Genomic DNA, 6,485 nt, shown 5'->3' with positions numbered 1-6,485 from the left:
TTCTAAATTAATTATTTTACAAATAAAATGATTCTAAGAAGTCCAAAATTATTATTTAAGCCATGAAAAAAATATTCCGAAAGCTCAAAAAATTTAGAGAAAATTCTTGAAGATATTATGAAACATGAGGAACCAAAATAAAGTATTTGGAGCTCATGATAAGATATTTTGGATCATCTAAAAATTAGACTATGCTCACAGAAAAGGTCAGAAAAATTCTTTTGAATTTTTGTAGATCTCTTGATGGATGAGAAACTGAAAGGAGTGACTTAGGTTTGAAAGAATAGGTTTGAAAGAAAAGATTCTGAGAGACTCTAAATGAAATCTTGAGCTGAGAGACAAGGAATTTGATTGTACAAAAAGATAAAGACTTACTGGTCAAGGAAAATCGATCCACCAAATGTATTTTAAATACTTCTCTTACTATCAGCACACAAAGAGCAACAATTAAATATCACATCAAATCTTATGTATCAACATGTATACACAACAATGTTGCTAAACCCTATGATGAATTTTAATTTAATGAAAAATATTATTTTCTCTATATTTTCATGAGCACAAAAATACATAATTAAATTATTTTAACTCTATTTTGAAAGAAGCAAAATTTTAGGGTGTTACAATTCTACCCCCTTAAGATGAATCTCGTCCTCGAGATTTGGAAGACGATGATCAAAGAGTTGTGAATACTTCATCCTTCAATCCTTTTTTTACTTTCTTGAGTATTTTGATCCTCTTATTTAACAGCCCGCGTTGCTTTGCATGTTGTTACAACCTTGTTCTGAATAACTTTCTTAACTACTTCCAAAACTTTGATGAGGTAGCATAGGCAAGATTCTTCTTTACACTAAACTCCTCATCCTTCCATTTCCCTTTAATGTCCTCATGCCCCATGATAAGCTTTGTTACCAATTCCAATGCATTATTTGTGAATATGATTAGGTTAGTGTTGCTCAAAACTTAAATATAATTCCCTAGTCCTTGGTGTTAATTGAATCTTCATTATCGTAGCTCTCCTTTGCTAAGGCTATTGGCAACAAGATTTACTTCTCCCCCATGATAACACACTTCCTCTCATCAAGTGACCAACATCAGTAACATGGGCAAGGATAGCTGATCATAATCATGGGGTATCTCAAGAGACAACTCTCACTTCTAGATAAATTGAAAATGCATCATCCCGTGATATCAATGTACTACCCCCCTTAAGATGGTATTGATTGGGGAGACATTAGGGACTACTCTTCATAACCTTTTTAGACGTTACACATCATATAGTCTTTTAAATTTCTGTACTGAGTCTCTTGATCCAAGGTTGGCTTCATCACTAAGTTCCAACTATTAGTACCTTTATCACAGATAAGTTGCTTCACTCTCACATCCCACATATAACTTTGTAGACTTTGGTGTCATCTGATCCTCATAAGCACAACTCTCCATCTATGAGTATCGGCCAAGACATATACCTCCATTGATATTCTCCAAGTCGGATGATATCTTGAAACAAAACCAAATTTACCAAACACTTGTGATCCTTACTTATGATCCAACATTAACCAATTCTTCTCCTTGTAGCTCCTTTAATTAGGCTACCCCCTTAAGAAAGGTCAACTAGGAGAGGCAAGAAAGGTAGCTTGCATGTTTTCTAGAAAACTTAACTAACATTGAGAACTTCTGACATCCCAAAGAACTTATGTTCAAGAGAACAAACATGTATCCTAAAATTTTCTCGTGATATGAAAACACCAGCGTAGTAAAATAGGTATAACTCTTATTATGTTAATCCAATAGAGTTTTAGATTATACGGTTAGAAAACATATGAAATTCCCTACAACTTTCATGTAGAAGACTTCCTTAGGTTCTGTCCTTAAGCTTAGATAAAACAACCAAACTTTATATCCAACCCGACAATGTCTCAGCACGAATGCAGTAAATTGTACCAGTAATATCTCGAGCTACAGAACTCATATGATGACAATCCTTATATTGTTAAAAACAATATAAAATCCTCTACAACTTTCGTATACAACTCTTTTCCAGATTCTGAGGTTAAGTTGACTGATTAGAGGAAATACCAGATCTGTCTAGAATTTTGAACAAAACAGAAACATCCAATGATAAATGTCATATCTCAGGTTCAACTTATCCGAATAAGTTCCAGCTTATACCGTTGGAAAGCTTAAAAAATTGTCTATAACTTTTCTATAGAACACTTTTCCAAATTCTATAGTTACGTTTGGCTCAAATAGTAGTCAACCGAAACTGATCCAGATTTCTGACAGCACAACTGTATCATCTTGTGATTTTCATAACTCCAATTCCAAAATAGGTATGGAGGTGATTCTTCATGTCAGACAAAGATCATGAAATCTACTACTTTCCTAAATTTGCTTGTGATTTTTGATTGCCCACGAGCAGAGGTGTAGACCGAAGAGGACAGATTGCTCCGAGAAAACATGATAGGAAAAACATGAGAGAATGAATATCCCCAACTATTTATTTCATTACTCCTTATACCTTAGGCCTATAAACTAGATGAACTTGTAAAGAAACTCACAAGATCATTACACTCATTACAAAGATCCAAATCAAGCATAATCATAAAGACAAACCAACTAAACACTTAAGGTTCACACTTCAAACATTGACTCAACTTGCGATACTATCGTTCTCTTCATAGTAAGGACAAAGATCCTAAAACTTCTGTTTTGATGACACAAGAAGAGGTAAGAGAAGGTTCTAAAAGCATGTCAAATCAAGGATTGAAGATGAGAACAAGGATTTTTAAATTAGCAACAAGGTAGAGATGAATAGCAAGGGTAGACCTATATAGTATAGAGGAAAATACCAAGGTATATAGAGCAAGGGTGTTATAACAATAAAACCTTAAGACGACCAATTTCTAACTAGGCTTGCGTCCTACAGTCAACATTGCTTTGATACCACTTTGTAATACCTGATTTTAAGAACAAAATCAGATATGCACCATATGTGAGTCTTAGAACCCAAATCTCACATTTAGCTACAAATAAGGGGTAATATCAAAAGACAATGCATAAATTATATAACGTATATAACAAACCAGAGATAACGTTAAGCAGCAAACAATGGAAGATAACTCCAACTTTGGGTATTAACTTCACTCTTCAGGATCCAACTGACTGGTTGATCACAGCTTAACACTCATCTTGAAGGGTGGGGGAAAATAGCAAGAGTGAGTCCATGTCGAATTCAACAAGTATAGCAGCAAGGCAGTAGATCCCACAAACTCATGATCAATGTGACATAAATAATATAGAGCATTAAACAATAAACTATGAGTATGTTGACACAACAAGAATCATCATCCATAATGTAAGTGTCGGTGTTTTCCCCACGGGGGGTCACACCAACGAGTGAATTTGTATGCGTGCTCCCTTTTCCAGATGGTGATGCAAAAAGACACAAAGATTTATCCTGGTTTGGGCAAGAGAAAGCCCCACGTCCAGCGAGGGAGGGAGAGTTTGTATTATTTTGCACCTAAGTGCTTGTATAGGGGTGAATACAAGTGTGTATGGAGTGAGATGAAGTATGGAAGTTCTGCTGTGTATGAGTGTTGTCTTGTGTAATGCCTTCTTTTTTTGTGTTTGCTCCCGTGCCTCCCCTTTTATAGTTCCAAGGAGAAGCTTAGGGTACAAGTATAGGTGTCAGAGTAGGGGTCGATAGAGGTATGGCGCGCGGACCTACTCGAGGCCTCCATACCGGCGTGGTCTCGAGCCGTCTCGTCTGGGTAGCTTGATGATGATTACGCGTGCCCCTGTATCCTGCTCTGTGCGCCGTCTTGGACTGGTTTATCTGCTACACGCTTGTACGTCATGGCGGCTGATACATCGGAGTGGTTGCAGTGTTGTCATTCGACGTCCAACCCTTCCCCAGGAAGGAAACACGTCCGGTCGAGGGTCAGATGCCGTGTAGCGCCTTGTTATCCAGAGCGTTGACCTTGGATGTCTCGAGGGGGTCTTGATTAGACGTTCCAACCCTGCTTTCTGCGTCCTGACAGGCTCTAGATCTTTTGGTGGGGAAGGCTGCAAAAAGAATGACGGGACGGGTGCCTGTTCCCCATCACGTTTCCCGTGACGAGCGTGTTAGGTGAGAATGCGACAGGCGCATTTAATGCCCTGGTTCCCGTGCGCACGTCCTTGCGCTCGACGAATTCGCTCGAGCTCGTTTTCGTATTCGATGGTAGTTGGTGCTCGAGCCCTGATCAATTCGCTCGACGCCCTTTCCGTCTTCGATGCTGCGGTCGTCGGTGATTATACGCGTGATTGGGTAGAGCGTCGAGTTGGGGGCCTCGACTTGCGTACGGGCGATCTCGTTATGTACATTAGTTAGGATACCCCTTACCGATACCCTTGACAGTAGCCCCTAAGTCTCCATTTGAGCGCTGGCGCTCGAGTGGAGGCTTTATTTGCGGTTGAGTTTCCGTGGGGGCGCGCGAGCGACCCCGGGGGGTAGCCCCCGAGCCGTGGGAGGAGTTTTTGACTCCTTCGAGGGTTATATTGCCTAATTTGCAGAAACGCTATTGACACTAGTGGTGGAAGGTTCTGATCGGCTCGTTTTGCGCGGGGGTTTCGACGTACTCTCGATAGAGCGAGCGTCATCCACCCCAGATTGAGCTCCTAATGGGTAGTCCAAGTGAGAACCTGTGCCCCTTTCGCGGGGGTCAGCTGTAGCCCGGAGGCGTTCTCATAAAGTAGGGTCGACGTGTTCGGGGATGCTGGTCTCATTCGATAGAGTCTAGTGGCTCGATGCCTCCCGTCGGGGGGATTCCTTTCGACTATCTCGACCCTACCTTGGACATCCCCAGCAAGTTCTCGAGGAGGGCCTCGATTTTCGACCACTCGCTGGGTATCCCTGACTCTGGTGCTCGAGATCGGCTGTCGAACCCTTTCGGCGGGTCAGCCTGCGACCTCTCGAGGCTTTCGTGGGTGTGTACCTTGGCTTACAAGGGAAGGAAGAGGCCGTGGTGGTTCGCCTTTTTGCCCGTTGGGCGCGTCTTTTCAGGTGGGAGCCATTGCGACACTGTATCGGCGCAGAATTCGGAGCGCCCCGTCTGTGAGGAGGAAAAAGATCGTTAGGCGGCGCATTTATGGGGGGAGTTACCTCATTTATCGGATCTATCCGTTGGTGGGTTGCTGCCCATAAATATCCCGTGGCCTTGCCGCCGTTCTCCCTTCCGCCTTCTGCCTCCATTCTTGCCTTAGCTCCCTTGCCATCTCACGCGCGCGCACACCCCCTCGAGTAGTAGCGAATCCGCCTTCCTTCCACCCAAGATGCCTGTGAGACTTGTCGCCACCGATGACTGGCGCCCGTCGTCGATGACGGAGCGCCGGTTGCTGGAGCTCGAGAGGGAGGGACTCCTGCACCACCACACACCGCTGTCGTCGCCGGAATGGATCGCACCGCCAGCGGACCATAGGGAGCCCAAGCCGCCCAAGGGCTACGTGGTTTCGTTCGCCAAGTTCCACCGCCACGGCCTGGGCGCTCCTCCGAGCCACTTCATTGGGGCGCTCTGCCACCATTATGGGGTGGAGCTCCAGAACTCCTCCTCGAATGCCATCACCATCGCGGCGGTCTTTGCCGCGGTGTGTGAGGGCTATTTGGGGATGATGCCCCACTGGGAGCTGTGGCTCCACCTCTACAAGGGCGAGCTCTTCAACGCCCCCACTGGAACTACGGGCGTGAGGAAACCTGTGCGGGCTGGGTGCCTCAACTTGGTGCTGAAGATGAAGAAGACGGAGAGGCCATGGGAGTACATCCCAGTGGGGTTGTCATCGAACCACGCAGGATGGGACTCCCAGTGGTTCTACCTGAGGAACGACGACGATCTTCTTCCTGCCTACACCGGCTGCCTGATCATGGAGCGCTTGGAGAACTGGACATACGGCGTCGTCCAGGCCCACCAGTCGCGGCTCGACCCCCTCCTCGACGCCCTGAAGAAGCTACGCTTGGAGGGCCTGTCCGCCGCTCTCGTTCTCTCGGCCGTCCATCATCAGAGAGTCCTCCCGCTGATGTCTCAGCCGCTGAGGATGGATGAGATGGGGCCCGGCGTTTCGTCCCGGGACCTCGAGGCGTGCCGGGTGTCCAACAAGGCTCCGGCGGACGATGATGTCGCGGCCCGGGTCAGGGCGGCCGTCGCCGGCGACTTCCAGCCGGAGCACGTCAATGGCTTCCCCATGAGGCTTGATGCGGGCTCGATCGACCTGGTACGTTCCTTTCTTGTATATGGCTTTGATTCCGGATTTCCCCTTTTTTTAAAACTTGTCTTTGTTCTCACAGGCCTCCAGTAAAGGAGGACGGGGTCGACCGTGACAAACGGTGCCAGTCTGCTGAGAAACAGAAGTCCGCCAAGGACTCGGAGCAGAAAGAGAAGAAGAAGAAGAATCTCGACCGCCAATAGCTGGAGGCACGTCGAGCCAAGTCCAGGTAGAGGGGGGAGCCT

The sequence above is a fragment of the Sorghum bicolor genome, chromosome 3, assembly GCF_000003195.3.
Source record: "Sorghum bicolor cultivar BTx623 chromosome 3, Sorghum_bicolor_NCBIv3, whole genome shotgun sequence".
NCBI lineage: Eukaryota > Viridiplantae > Streptophyta > Magnoliopsida > Poales > Poaceae > Sorghum > Sorghum bicolor.
This window is presented reverse-complemented; position numbering follows the sequence as displayed.